This window comes from Pinus tabuliformis, chromosome 9 (genome assembly GCF_031772625.1).
Source record: "Pinus tabuliformis cultivar Carrire ecotype Pingquan chromosome 9, CPIR1, whole genome shotgun sequence".
Lineage (NCBI taxonomy): Eukaryota > Viridiplantae > Streptophyta > Pinopsida > Pinales > Pinaceae > Pinus > Pinus tabuliformis.
Window position 1 is genome coordinate 704,723,120 of NC_142307.1, and position 16,059 is coordinate 704,739,178.

General features: G+C 35.5%; 1 pseudogene; it reads left to right on the forward strand.

Moving 5' to 3' along the window:
- The first annotated feature begins 33 nt into the window (after nucleotides 1-33).
- LOC149150628 (isoflavone reductase homolog A622-like) lies at nucleotides 34-9,092 on the forward strand (annotated as a pseudogene).
- Nucleotides 9,093-16,059: the final 6,967 nt, after the last annotated feature.

Below are 16,059 nucleotides of genomic sequence, written 5' to 3' on the forward strand. Positions count from 1 at the left end.
CAGCATAACAGAGGAAGATCTATGCATCGAAAGATGGGTCTAGTAGTTCTAGTCCATAACAACATCAGGAAGGAGAGTCCAGAGGCTGAATATCATTTTCCAGAGGACGAGAAAGAGGTAGGAGAGAGGTTCGTCGCTACGAGTGTGGCAAGCTTTATCATTTTGCTTATGAATGTCAAGAGAATAGAGAACCAAACTAAAGGAACATTGTTGCAGCTCTAGTAGAAGAATTTGAAGTAGATGTGGAGAAAGAAAAAATTGTGCTAGAGACAAGAGAAGCCATGATGATGAAGAAGGTGTTGATCAAGCAAGAGAAGGAAGTTGTAGAATTAGACCAGAGGAAAACATTATTTTGGTCTATTTTCAAAATCTAGGGTAAGTGTTGTAAAGTAGTGATTGATAGTGGTAGTACAAACAACCTAATGTCCATAGAGGTTGTAGAAAATCTGAAGCTGAAAAAGAAAAGTAATCCAACACCCCATAAAGTGTCTTGGTTGTAGAAGTGACAACAAATTTTGGTGAATGAGTAGTGTGACATAAAGCTACAAATTGGTAGTTACAAAGACAATATTTTGTGTGATGTGATGTCGATGGATGTATGTCACATTTTGTTGGGAAGACCATGGTACTTTGACATAAGTGTGGTGCATGGTGGTAAGAGAAATACTTATAGGTCTTGGAAGGATGACATCAACCATGCTTTGTTTCCATTGCAGGAAGAAGGGAATTTTAGAGGTAGTGATTCAAAGGCATTACTCATGAGCGGAAAGGAATTTTTGCAGTGGTTGGAATCAGAGAAGGTAATTTTTTCTATTGTTTGCAAGCCTAGAGTAGTTCCTACTTCTAGTACTATTTCTGATTTTCTTGTAGAGATTCAAGAAATGCTAGAAGAATATCATGATATCGTGGTGGATGATCTACCAAGTGAGTTACCACTAATGAGGAGTATCAATCATTATATTGACTTGATATTAAGAGCAAGTTTACCCAATAAAGCTACCTATCGCATGACACCTAAAGAGAATGAAGAAATCAAAAAGCAAGTGCATGAGTTGTTAGATAAGGGATTAATCAAAGAGAGCCTTAGTCCATGTGTTGTACCCATAGTGTTGACTCTAAAGAAGGATGGTGGATGGCGCATGTGTATAGACTCCAGAGATTTAACCAAAATTACCATTAGGTGTCATTTTCTCCTGCCACGTGTTGGATTGCTTAAGTGGTGCCAATTGGTTTTCTAAAATTTATTTGAAGAGTGGATACCATAAAATGAGAATGGGAGAGGGAGATGAGTGGAAGAATGCTTTTAAAACTAGCGAGGGTTTGCATGAATGGAAGGTAATGCCATTTGGTTTGTCCAATGCACCTAGTACTTTCTTGAGGTTGATGAATGAAGTGTTAAAGGAGTTTATAGCAAATATTTTGATTGTTTACCTGGATGACATTGTAGTGTACAATCCATATAAGGAGGAGCATATGAGACATTTGAGATATGTACTGAAGAAGTTACAACAAGAGAAGTTGCTTGTGAATTTGAATAAATGTTCCTTTTTGAAGTTAAAGCTTGCATATCTAGGATTTGTGATTTCTACAGAAGGATTGAATATGGATCTAGGTAGGGTGAAAACTATCCTTGAATGTACTTCTCCCAAAAGTGTTTTTGAAGTTAGAATTTTTCATGGTTTGGCAAGTTTTTACAGGAAATTTATCAGGCATTTCAGTAAGATGAGTGCACCAATTGTAAAGATAGTGAGGAAGAATTAACAACCATTTCAGTGGACTGATGAAGCTGAAAGAGGGTCTCAGATGTTGAAGAAGAAGATTAAAGAACAACCCTTATTGTTCTTCCAAACTTTAATAAATCTTTTCAAGTAAATACTGATGTGAGTAATGATGCAATTGGAGCAGTACTTAGCTAGGGGGACAAACCAATATCTTATTACAGTAAGAATTTGAACGAGGCCAGAAGGAAGTACACAACCTAAGACAAGAAGTTTTATGCAGTGGTTCAAGCTCTTAAGAAGTGGAGGCATTATTTGTTGTCTAGGGAATTTATTTTGTATACAGATAATCGTGCTCTTTAGTATTTAATGAAGTAGCCTAAATTGAACCAGAAAGATATTAAATGGGTTGATTACCTACAAAGATTTACATTTGTTTTGAAGCATATTAGTGGTTAATCTAATAAAATTGCAGATGATCTGAGCAGGAGACGAATTTTGTTGCAGGAAAGTCAAATTCAAGTGTTGGGATTTGATTTTATCAAGGAGTTGTATGAGGAGGATATAGACTTCAAGGAAGCCTTTGAAGGTTGTAAACATCAATCTACTCAAGATAGGATCCGATGGCTTGATTACATGATTCAATATGGACTACTTTTAGAAAACAACCAACTTTTCATTCTGAATTGTTCCATGAGGGAGAACCTGATCAAAGAAAAGAATAGTGGAGGACTTGGAGGAAATTTTGGATAGGACAAGAATTATGAATTGTTGAAATGACATTATTATTGGCTGAAGCCAAGATTAGATGTGTAGAAGTTTGCAAAGAGATGCATAATTTGTCAGTGTGCCAAAGGAAGAAGTCAGAGCAATGGATTGTGTACCCCATTGCCAATTCCAGAGAGGCCTCGGGATTCAATAAGTATGGATTTCGTGCTGGGATTGCCAAAAACTCATAAAGGTAATGATTATGTTTTTGTGGTGGTAGATAGATTTTCAGAAATGACTAATTTTATTACATTTACTAAGACTAGTGATGCTATCCTTATTGCTAATATGTTCTTTAAAGAGGTAGTAATACTAGATGTAATTCCCAAGAGAATTTATTCAGATCTAGAGATTAAATTCATGGGACATTCTTGGAGGGCATTATGGAAGAAATTTGGCACAGAATTGCAGTACAACTCAACATATCACTTGCAGAATGATAGTTAGACTGAATTTGTGAACAAAAGACTTGGAAACATTCTATGCAGTTTGACTGGAGATCACCCTAAGCAGTGGGACCATATTCTAGCACAGTTCGAGTATGCTTAAAATGATACTCCAAACATAAGTACAGGACAAAGACCTTTCCAGATTATGTATGGGATGAACTAGAGGGGACTATATGAACTCATAAATTTGGGAAGAACGGAGCAAAGAACCTCAATAGGAGAAGATTTTTCTATAGTAATACAAGAAATCCATAACAAGGTCAAGTAAAAATTGTATGATAGTGGCCTGAAATATAAAAGCATAGCAAATATTAGTAGAGGGGAGAAAATTTTGAAGTTGGAGATCTAGTATTTGCACATTTGAGGAAAGACAGATTCCCCAAGGTCTAGTAAAACAAGTTGAAGTTTAAAAAAACAGGACCCTGCAAAATTTTGAAGAATTTTTCTGCCAATGCTTATGAACTTGAACTACCACTTGGTATTGGAATTTTACCTATTTTTAATGTATCATATCAACGTAAGTATGAACCCGAAACATAACATCCAATGATCTAGGTGGATGTTGGTGGCCACCCACCTATCCCATTTGGACCCCCACAACTGTCTCTTTCAGTTTTTCTGTTTCCTTAATTATAGCACAGTTTACTATTTTTAGCAGTTTTTCGGGTCCTAAACTTCCGGAGCCGTTTTGAGGCCCTAAACGACATTTTTTTGGGAAATCCACGACCAGCGATATTTGTATCTAAAAATCGTCTTTTCCGTCGTAGTCCTCGGAGAGATCTTTCCAACGGGCTATCATGCGCGTCAAATGGAGATAGTACGACCAATTCGCGACCCCGGGAAGTTGATGTACCAACTTACCCAAAAACGGGGCCCACAATTTGGCGTTTCATCTTCTATGGTTAGGTTTTGGAATGTGAAGGGTTCCATTGTTTCTCAACAATAAATAGGCCCTCGAGCCTCATTGTAACATAGTTCGAAACAGTTCAGAGGCATGTAGCCGACACATCTCTTCTCAGAGATAAGCTACCATCGCCCTAGCTGGGTTATTTCTATTTGTAAGCATATTTCAGTATTCTCCATTAATGAAATGAAGCATTATTTCCGCTGCATCTCTGTTTTTATGGTTTTCGCATCTCTGTATTTACGGTTATCTCTGTAATCTATTGCGTTCTTGCTTAAATCCGGATCATCCAACCAGTCATCAGAAGCAACAACCAATAAAATGGGAAAAATAGTTTCCAGTAACTAAACCTTTGTAACGAGAGATGATCTTACACAAAAAATTGATCAAGAATACTAGGGACAAATAATACTTTGAGTACTTTGTTAAGTGGAAGAATATGCTAGTGACAGTTGTAAACTAGATGACTGCCACACTCATACAGAAAAGTGGAAAATCTATTAAATAACTCATGGATAGGAGCCCATGAATCTTTGTTCCTTGGGAGTATGACGCAGGGGCATTCGTAATTTCTCTTTGACCGAGAGGTGAAAACCTTTTACCATAGGAGTCGGTTCCTTAATGTGTGGTTTGCTAAGCTAGGATTGTATTTAATTGGGCATGTACTTAATTAAAATAGACAATTTGTTGCAATAGTTGTAGTTTTAGTTCAATTTCCCCCAAATGGGTCTTTAGATCCTATGTTCAAGGATCTGAATCGAATAATGTAAATCTTATATATTTCCTTTGATTAATGAAAGTGGAGTGGGGTGGAGAGAGTTTTCTTTATGCATGGAATTTTTTTCTTGAGAGCTCTAAGATCACTTAACCAGTCCTTCTGTAACAGTTTTTGTTCTTATAGTTCTTTAAGCCATGTATTTAATTAAACATACTTGAGAGTTCGTGTACATATATTTATCATCATCAGAGTGTTGTAGGGGGAGCAGAAAAGGGCGAGAGTTGTTTAAGTGAGGAGTAGAGCCAAAGGAGGGAGCTGAGAGGAGAGACTAGAAGAACACTGAAACTTAAAGGAATTGGAAGATCAAATCTGAGTTTAAGCTGAGAGAAGCCAACACTTAGTCATTTTTTTTCATTTTTAGAGAAGTATATCAAGTGTCAGAGCCGAGATTGTTTATTGTTATAGATCCGATATAAAAATATAAGACAATATAAATAAACCCAAGAATAACAAGATCTAAATATAGAAATGCTTCACTTTATTAATCAAACCCTTAAGGTAGGGCAACACCATACATTCACTCCTTAAGGAAGGAGAACACTCCACAAGCCATATGCCTGTTCATACAATATTCATTGACATCTCTCAATGGCGAGTCTCTAGCCTCTATATAGGCCTCATACATATAATACCATGGGTCATTATCATGGTTCCCTCAATACCAACTATCTAATACCATGGGCACATTACATTATTACTAACTACTTGTGGTCCCTTACATGATATGGGTTAACCACCTTATTTGTTACTATGGCCCATTCCATTATTACAATATTCTCTTGGGTACCTCCCTTTGTACCCCATATTGTCCCCCCTAGGTATATTAGATTTATTGACAGATCTCGTAACAGATATCTAGAGCTCAAAAACCATAATCTTAGAACTCATAACATTGTAATTATTTAAAAGTTCTGAGACCCAAGACTGTCACGTGACGTTGACAGAAAATATTTATGTTCTGTGGACCTGTTAAGTGTTGTGGCACAATTCCTTATAACGGTGAGTGGGCCATATTGGAGGTTAGAACCTCAATGGATCGTTTAAATTGAATTTAACAAAAATACCGAGACCTGAGATCCCAAAGGCATGAAGTCCAGAGATTGTGAGAAGTGAAGGTTCCAAGATCGCTAAGAGCCGAGGACCCAAGACACGATAGGAGAAAGAATCCAAGATCCAATATCGGAAAGGGCCGAGAAGCCATTTGATTCAAGACCCTAGATTTGAGAAGTGCCAACAATGTTTTTTCCTTGTTTTATTAATTTTTTCTACTGCGCTTAAGTTTGTTGCCGTGTTTTTAACAGGGATTTTGATCGAGGAGTTGGAGCAAGTGCCTACTAAGGGGAACCAACGCAGAGAGTGACCGATTCTAAGAAAAACTTAGTTAGATTTACATCATAATATACTCCATGTAAGTTCTTCTACTAATTTTCTAATCTGTGCTGATTATTTTCTTTGGTGGGTTTTTAGAATCAGGAAGGGTATGCCGAACCTCTAACTTTCATTTCGAATTTCGTTTTTATTTTCGTGAGTATGCTTATTTCACCATTTCCTTCAATGGGTTATGAGGTGTGTTCTTTCCTTTTTTCTATGGTGAGTTAGGGTTATTCCACATCTGTTATATGGTTGTCGAGTGAGGGTTATTTTCATATTGGCTTTGATGTGTTGATGTTAAAAATTAATACGAAGTTTTTTAGTGGTACAAAGGAGTGGTTGGTACAATGGAATATTATGCCCTCCACCTGAATAAAAATATGACCGGGGACACCTTTGGCCTCTTGTGATAAGGTTCAAGGAGTAGCCTCCAAGTCTCCTAGTGGTTGGGCTATTATCCCCTCCATTCTGATTCAAATCCCACCAAGGACATCTTTGGCCCATTGTGATAAAACGCACGTACTAGGTTCCCCCCCCTCATCGACCCCTCATGATAAGGCTCAAAGAGTAGGCTCCTTGGTTCCTTGTGATAAGGCTTAAGTAGTAGGCTACCCTCATGGAGTTAGACATCTTTGGCCGCTTGTGATAAGGCTCAAGGAGTAGGCTCCAAGTCTCCTTGTGGTTGCGTTATCCACTCCATCTTATTTCAATTCCCACCAGAATATCTTTGGCCCCTTTTGATAAAATACGAGTAAGCTCCCCACATATTTGTCCCCTTGTGATAAAGCTCCTAGTGGAGTCTCTACTCTTGCTAAGTCATAAATTCATGATATATTTAATTTACCTGTGATTAGATATATTTTTAGTATTATATTACTAATAAATTATTTATTTACCATAATCTATATATATATATATATATATATATATATATATATATATATATATGAATGATATAATCTAATTTTAAAATTAGAAATTAAATTAGATTTTCAAATATGTGTGGGAATTGGATTTTAAACAAATTCTTTAACTATAATATATAGTTCTTCAAATCCAAATCACTCTTAAATATGTGGAGTCCACAATATATATAGATATATAGATATATCTATAGGTAAATAACTGGTTTCAAATCCAAATAACTGTTAATTAATTAAGGAAAATCCCTCCCCACAAATATCTGGAAGCCCAATTTAATCTCTAACTAGGGTTAGATTATCACCTATTACTTACTTCTTTAACACACAACCAAAAAAAATGATATACACAGAAGGATCGTAGTATTGAAAATTATGAACAAATCAATTTTATTGGATAACATATATATAACAAAACAAAATAATAGATCCGCTAAAGGATCGTAGTATTGAACCTTACGAACAAATGGGAAGGGATCTTCCGTAACGATATATATATATATATATATATATATATATATATATATATATATATATATATAACTAACTTTTCTCAAATCCAAATCATTGTTCTTCGTAATGTTCAATACTACGATCCTTCAGTGGATCTATTATTTTGTTTTGTTATATATATGTTATCCACTAAAATTGATTTGTTTGTAATTTTCAATACTATGATCCTTCTGCGGATCTATTATTTTGTTTTGTTGGGCTGCGACAATTGAGCGGTATATTTTTTTCTTTGTAACGAAATAATTTTGAGAATGGATCACGAGACTCTGATTGTACATACTTTTAATTTAGAGTTAATTCGAACTACACTTTTAACTACACTGATGTTTGATTTAAAAAAAAGAGCTTCGCAAGATTTCCCTTTTTTCAATTTTGAAATAAATGTTTTAAAATACATGGTGGATACTATTTTAAAAATCCATAAATAAGACTTAGATCACTCTAATCACTCCTGTCAATTGGACTCTAAAATATTCTTGAAATCAAGAATAAAATTAAATCCTGCAAAGATAAATGTAATTTGTTAATAGCAGTCCGTGAAAATAAATGTATTCCATTAATCATAGAGAACGCAAGCTTGGATTCAACAACTACCTATACTGGTCTTTATCATAAAATCTCCCATTTTTTAATTTTCTTGCTTGTTTGACAGACCACGTAGGTAAGTTTTACTGATCATTCACTTCCATCTTCAGGGATCTTTGGACTACTCTGCAATTTGGTGTAGGCTGTAGGGGATTTCCAGCATGCAAGTCAGATGAATATCATCAAGACCATTAAAGAAGTTGGAAACATCAAGGTTAGTATTAAAAAGTAACATTAATAAATTCAATCCAGTCTATGTCAAGTTGTTACTTTTTCACTATTATTATTGATCATATTTAATAGGTTTTTGAAACACTGAGGTAAGATGTAAAAATAATGTAAGTTGATCCAATCAAGCCTGTATATCAGATTGTTATTTTCCACAACTATTAATGATGATATTTAAATGCCTTTTTTCTGGTATTACACAGAGGTGTTTACCGTCCGAGTTTTCGTTTGAATTCGATAAATTTCATGATGCAATGGGACCTATAAAGTCCATACTTGAGGATACGGTAAAATTTCGCAGGTTCATTGAGGCAGAAGGGATCCCTTACACATATGTCAACTGCAACTGTTTTGCAGAGTATTTTGTGCCCTGTCTGGGGCAGGTGGACCTCATGGTTGGCATTACTCCACCTGCAATGTCCCCTCCAAGGGATAAAATTATCATATACGAAGATGGAAACTCCAAGGGTAATATTTACAATAACGCTAGATGAAATTTATTTGACTTTGTCTAGTGAGTAGCATCTATTAAGTATATTATTGTGTTAGGATATTAGTGCTTGTTTATCCATTCTGTAATGAATGACTGTATGCAATGCAGCTGTTTTTTTTAAGGAGGATGGTATTGCAACATATCCCATTAAGATAGTGGATAACCCTAGAACACTAAACAAGTCCTTGTATTTCATGCTTCCGGCCAACACTTTGTCTGTGAATGAGATTGTGGGTCTAGGGGAGAAGATGATCGGAAAAACTATGGAGAAGGATTATATTTCAGAGTAAGATTTGCTCGAAAAGATGGCCGGTTGTGCTTTAAAGCCTTCTTCCTTTAGCAAGTCGAAATTAAATACTCTTTGAAGGGAATTTCATCTATTTATTGGATATTTTGTTTTTCTTTTGAAATATATTCTATTGCAGATTTTGGTATCCAATATATCTGTATTAAAGTCAATTTTTAAATTTTCTTCAGATTTAATAAAATTTCATGATATATTCCATTTTTACTTTAATTGTAAATTTAAATGATAAAATATGTTGAAAAATCGAGTAGATGTAAAGTTAATAGGTAACTTTGTAACCTGGCTCTCCAATAACGCGAATCTGCAATCCAATTAAGATAAAAGATGGTTGAGGGAGTGTTATTGTGTTTGGTGATGGGCTTAAATCAAATATAGTTAAGAGAGTGTATCAAATAAGGTTTTGGTCATCAGCTTCAGTTTGAGAAGTCACTAATCTAGGTGGTCAAATGTTGTTTGTTGGAAATACAGATGCACAATCCGAAATACAGTTAAGAGAGTGTATCAAATAAGGTTTTGGTCATCAGCTTCAGTTTGAGAAGTCACTAATCTAGGTTGTCAAATGTTGTTTGTTGGAAATACAGATGCACAATCCGATGTTGAGAAGCATCATTTTTTTTGGGTTTCATTATTCTCACAAATTTTAACATTGGAATTAATGGTGTGGAGGCTAGTCAACCGTAACCTGATTGAGTCTTGAAATTTATTTTACACCTTAATATGATTGAAATTTTGCTATGTTAATAGGATTAAAATTTTGCTATGTTAATTGAAATATAAATATTTTTTTTAAATTAAAAAAAAAAAAAACTATACAAAACATATTTGTCTATAAAAAAATTTAAATGGACAACTATTTAAATCTATGCTGATGTAAATTACGCTACTATTAAAAAGCGCTTAAACACTATGTCTATTGTTCTTTATCAAAGGTCATCCATAGAATAACAGAGATCATGTAGTGGCTATCCGTACTATGTTTTTGTATTGTGCTCTTCACCCACTATGCCTAATAATCTTTGCAAAGGTGCTCCTTAAAATTACAAAGGATTGTGCATCCCCTGTGTATGTTGTCTTTTTAGTCCCTGCCATCTGGCAATGGCCAGGGACTATAGTAATCGGTTGTGCCGATGTTAACATTAGTTCAATTGTTTATTAGTCCGCCTAATCACGCCATAACCAAAGTTTTCGGACGACTACCGATTCGCTTTCCAAAGTTTTTCAATATGGATTTATTTTTCTTCTTATTTGGCCTCTTCCCGAGGCGGAAGAGGCTAGACTATATGTTAATTTGGTTTTAGCCTGTTCATTTTTTTTAAATGCTTTAACTTACATAACTAATGTTAACATTAGTTTGAGACATGAAATGTTTGAGATTGGCAGGTAGTTACAAGTAACATATCATAAGTTTCAGACATCATTAGTATCATTAGCAATCGCAGGTAATTACAAGTGTGTACACAGATTAGTTACAGGTGTGTTTGCATGTGTTACAGGTGGATGATGCAGAACTAACAAAGGTTCCTCCTTCGTTTGCGCAGCTGTGCTTTGCTTTATATTCATTGTAGCTTCTATGCTGAGCTTGTATTCTTCATCCCCTCTTTCGTCCTCCACCTGCTCTCATTTACTGTGAAGCTATGCTGAGCTTGTATTCTTCATCCCCTCTTTCGTCCTCCACCTGCTCTCATTTACTGTGGTTTATAATTCCAGGCCCTTCCAAGCATATACTTATTTGTGCATTTTGTGGGTTTGCTGAAAACTGTGAACCCATACACACATCTTCTGTTGTCGTTTACCTTCTTAGCGCTGTGTGGACCCTCTTTTGTGCGTCTGGAGCTTTCGTTCTGTAAACAAGGTATGCCCTTTTCCAAATCAGAAACTCATATTTCCTTTTTTTGGATCATGATATTCTTCATTTCAAATGATATTCTTTGTTTCAGAAGCTGATTTATATATGGAAAAATTCTAATTAAGACTTCATAATACGATTTACAGAAATATCGTTACTGCTACTTTCTATTTCAAATGATATTCTTTATTTCAAATGATATTCTTTGTTTCTTTGTTTCAGAAGCTGATTTATATATGAAAAAATTCTAATTAAGACTTCATAATACGATTTACAGAACTCAGAGACTCAGCAGCCTAATAACTTTGCTTATTAAATATACTCAAATTGCTCAAATGAAAAAACAATGCATACCTCGGCACAACTTTTGCATGGAGCGCATTGGACCCAGGTGAGGTCACTACCACTGTCCACATCCAGAAAATATGGCTTTGAAGGATTCGCAATCAACATAGTAACATAATAGAGTCTGCAATTCCACCATAATCAGTTGCATATTCTAAAACAAACCATGAATTCAGAGCTAAGAATGAAATTCTGATTGTCTTCTACATTACCCATATGGAACAACGTTCCCTTTGAGAGAAAAGATGGTAGTTTGAACCGCCTGCAACCTCCTGCCAAGCCTGTTGGTGTCTCGGCTCACAAAGGAGGACTTGGAGTCTCCTCCTTCATTACCATCTGCTGCTGGATATTTCGGGTGCAGACGGTATACGTAGGCCTGTTGAGAGAGGCACATGCAAACAGAGAAGAGTACAAATCCAAGGAACAATTTTGTGAATAAACCCATATTGATCTCAATGCCTTAAGGTGCCTATACAGTGCTATTGTGCCTTCCCAATTGCATATAATCAGATTCTCTGTTCATTTGATCTAGTGGGGAGCATCAGAGGCCAAGGCGGAAGAGAAAGAAGCAACCATAGTCAAGACATAGACAGAGGCAATAAAGGTATTGAGGTTCGATTTGGACGAAACGAAACGAAAGCAGCCCAAAATACCTTGGCTGCTTGACACCTGCAATGCAGAAGACACCTGTCATTCATGCAAAAACCGCATGTAAGGGACTTCGTAATCAAGGAGTCTGCATGGCTATTATTATGCCTATGTTTCTCATGTACTGCTCAAACTTTTGAAATGAAATACAATCCAAAAAAACCCTTTTGAAAAAAAAATCAATGTAAAAGTTAAACCTATAATTTCAACCGATTAAAAAAACTGAAAGTGAATTAGGGAAGAGAATGAAACAAATAGCATTCCGAGAATCGAACTCGGGACCTCTACTTTGTCTGTCTCGGTATGCAGTGAAGAAAAACTTTTACTGTTAGAGCTTTTAAAAACGAATAAAGACAATTTACCTCTGTTGTTCATCACGAATTTATTGCAGCGACAACCATTACCGAATTTAAGCTCAATTCAACAACCTCTGCAACACATTCTTCTATATCTTATTCAAAACAACCTCTGCAACACATTCTTCCATATCTCATTCAAAACATTGATTTTCAGAAATATAACTGAATTTTGCAAAGCAAGTGACTTTGAATACACGCAAAATCTAAATGGCAAGGATTTGCAAGTACTTCGGTATCTTGTTAACTTCGAATTCCACGGCTTCGCCATTGAGCAGATAGAGCTCGTTCTGCAACAGCTCCAGTATTCGACAGTGAAGGCGATAATGGCAATGCTTACAGATTGGGTTGCTTATAGCGAAGGCCATAATGACAATGGTTACAGCGAAGGCGATAATGGCAATGCCACAGACAACTCGTTAGTCTTGCTGAAGCCGATACCTGGGCATAGTGATGACGGAGTTAAAGCGAATTTGACATGTTACATTAACCATGCATGCAGCCAATGGTTTATGTGCACGGTGTTATGCTCTGGAAAAACATGCGGCCAATGAATTATCTGCACAGGTGTTATGCTTTGGAAGAACATGAAAGGTGTACCCGGCATATGACATGTTTTCATGATATATGGATATAAGGAGTTAACATCATAGTAGTACAATTCGTAAACCTTATGGTTCCTCATAAGTGGTTTTATAGTGTACCCATCCCCACGAGAAGCATAATGTTTCATTAACAAAATACCATCGAATCGTGAGAAGTTATGAAAATAAACCGTGCGAATCTTCCTTTTCTCAGCAACCAATGTTAAATGATCTATAAATTGTGTCAACATGTAATGACTTCTCTGTTCAAAATCAGGTAAGAAAAGGTCATAATCCTCACTAAAGTTTGTTTCAATCGAATAATCCCGTTGTTCGCCGGAGAACGATGCTCCTTATTAACACTCATATCTTGATATACTTGTGGTTCACCACCACCCATGTCTTTATATACTTGTTGTTCACCACCACGCATGTCGAAACGAAGTAATTCCATCAGTTTGGTATTAATTTCATCATCGCTTAGAGGGGGCTCTTTTTCAAGCTTACCCACATAATACACTCGAAGGAATATCCCTGATAGAACCTCTTTGTCGTATTCTTCTGCTTTTTGCTTTACTAATTGAGAAATCTGCTCATAAACACCCCTATTAGGAATAGCTTTACCATTAGAATCATTTAATGAAATAGCTGAGCCAACACTATAGGATACATCATCTCCTTTTGGGATTTTCATGACATAACCTATTGTAAATTTCCCATGAGATAACCCAGGATGGTAAACGTACTTCATTAAAAGTCGCATCACAGCTAATGAAATCACTTCACAGTCAGCACATTTGACGTAAGGTCTAAATTTGAGTTCGACTACCCTCAACGCATTATATGGATCCCGGCAGTGTTCACTCTCTATACTACTCTTCAAACGGATAAGAGTTGCCTCTAATAAGATATCGAAAATTGTCTTCATTGGATTTTTGTAGTTCTAATCAAAAGTGAAGGCTGTAGTTATAATTGAGATACTCCCAGCTCTTGAGAGCAGAACGAAATCGATTCAACTTTTTAACCTAACCCGTCACCATTTTTTTATCGCACACTGTATCGACATATGCATGGTAACAGGCTTCAGTCTTACCTAATTTTTCCTCCCATTTAGCTGTATCTATTCTTTTATCCTCAGGCACCATAGCTATTAATAGCTCTCTAAGAACCTTCTCGGGAATAGGCTCATTCAACCAGTCCTCGGAGTTTGTTTGAAGTAGCAAATATTTGATGTTATGATCTTAGTGTTGTAAAGAAAATATATAATCAAGTTTTCTAACCCATGGTCAGAAACAACTCGCAACATATTAAAGAGACCAATTAAACTAACCCTTCAGTTACAATTAGCCTGTTTGCCAGTACTGATTCCAAATTTTATACATTTCATGTAATCTTGGTTATCAATTTTTAATCCATTAATTTTGAGATTAAAGGCAATGTGATTCAAAAGTCATGTGAATTGGTAAAGTGAAGCCTTATCCTTAGCATTATTAACTGGAGTTTGCATTGGTTAATGCAGATTGCAAGAAAGCATGCGGAGAAAGATGCAAAGAGTCATCCCGCCAAAAGATATGTTTAAGAGCTTGTGGCACCTGCTGTGGCAAATGCAATTGTGTTCCTCCTGGAACATCTGGAAACGAGGATCTCTGCAAACACATCGCAAGTGCCCATGAATATGACACGTGCCCATTGCATCCAAGCTGGTCGTTCAACTACCTCTGCGGACGGGAAGGGATACCTTGCGAGGTCCTGGCTTTGAATCTGTCTTATATGGCAGGGACTAGCTGCCTTGCAGCCCATCTGGTTTAAATTGGGCTTTTAAATAACATTGTAAATTTTCATTGGAGTGCGTTTCTCGAAGTCACAAGGATTGTGCATTGGTATTGTTTTATGGTTTTATATTATTCTTCTATTTGAACGTGTTATAATTTTTTTTTAAATGATTTATATATTTAATAAATATTAATAATTTGTTTTGGTGGTGTAGAGAGGACTTAATGGGAAAATGTGTTGTTGAGGTATTTTTTATTTTGCAAAAACCATTGATTCAAATCTGATTTATCTTTATTATAATGAATTATAATAATTGTTATTATTAATTTAAGTTTTTTATTATATATATATATATATATATATTAAAATTTATTTATATTTTAAAATATTTATAGACATATATATATATATATATAATTTTTATTATTTATATAATTTTTAAAATCATATTTAAAATAAAAAATATTTGTAAAATTTTCAAAATATTTATGTTAAAATCAAATTATATTTTATTAATAATGTTTGTATTAAACTTTGTTATCTAGACGTTCTTTGTTAAAAATAGAGAGAAAAGAAAAATTGTTGTACTGTTTGAAAAAGTATTATAGTGTATTATGAATATTAATAATAATACAAAATATGGGTTACATTTTTTATTAGATAATGATCATTATTTTATATATAGAATAATTAAAATTTTTATTATCTATATATTTTTTAAATAGTGAATATTTGTAAAATTTTTATATTAAAATCAAATTATATTTTTGTTAATAATGTTTGTATTGATTTTATTTTATTTTTTTTTCTAAGTTATGCTAAATTTTATTACTGAAACATAATGATACACTAAGGCTTTGTCCTTTGCATGTCCGTGCCATGGTTTAGGACAAAAGCCAGCAAAACAAGCTCTGGACTGCCCATAATGGGAAACTAGTCCAGTTCAAAAATAAAATTGCAGGTGCTATCTTGCTACCCACGCAGGGGAAACCAACAATTACGCATAATATTTAACCAATTTTTCAGAAAAAACAAAAAACTCATCAAAGTAACCATATGACAACAAGTTTTCCTAAAAACCTCGAAAAAACTAGATATCATAATTCCCAGAACCTAAGACTTGAAGACGTGTGGCAAGTTGTGTGGCCAGTCAGGTTTCATGCTGGCAAGTCAGGTGTTATGTGGTGGCGACGGGTGTTCCTCAACAATGAAACACCTGTATTCATCCATGACGTCTTCTGCCTGCTGTGTTGCTCCCGTGTCATCTTCCTGCTGCTCCAGGTGTTCCTCCACGACAAAACATCTATAAGGATCCATCCGTCTTCTGCTCGATGGTCATGGTCCTTCCCCTCCTCAGTTTGTTTGTCTAAAGGAGTGTCATGCTTTGCCCTTGCGCAGTGTGTGCTCCCCTCGACCCTGGCTGGGTCAGCGCTGGTATGGCGTCCACCATCTGTGGCTAGCTCCTCCTCGTGG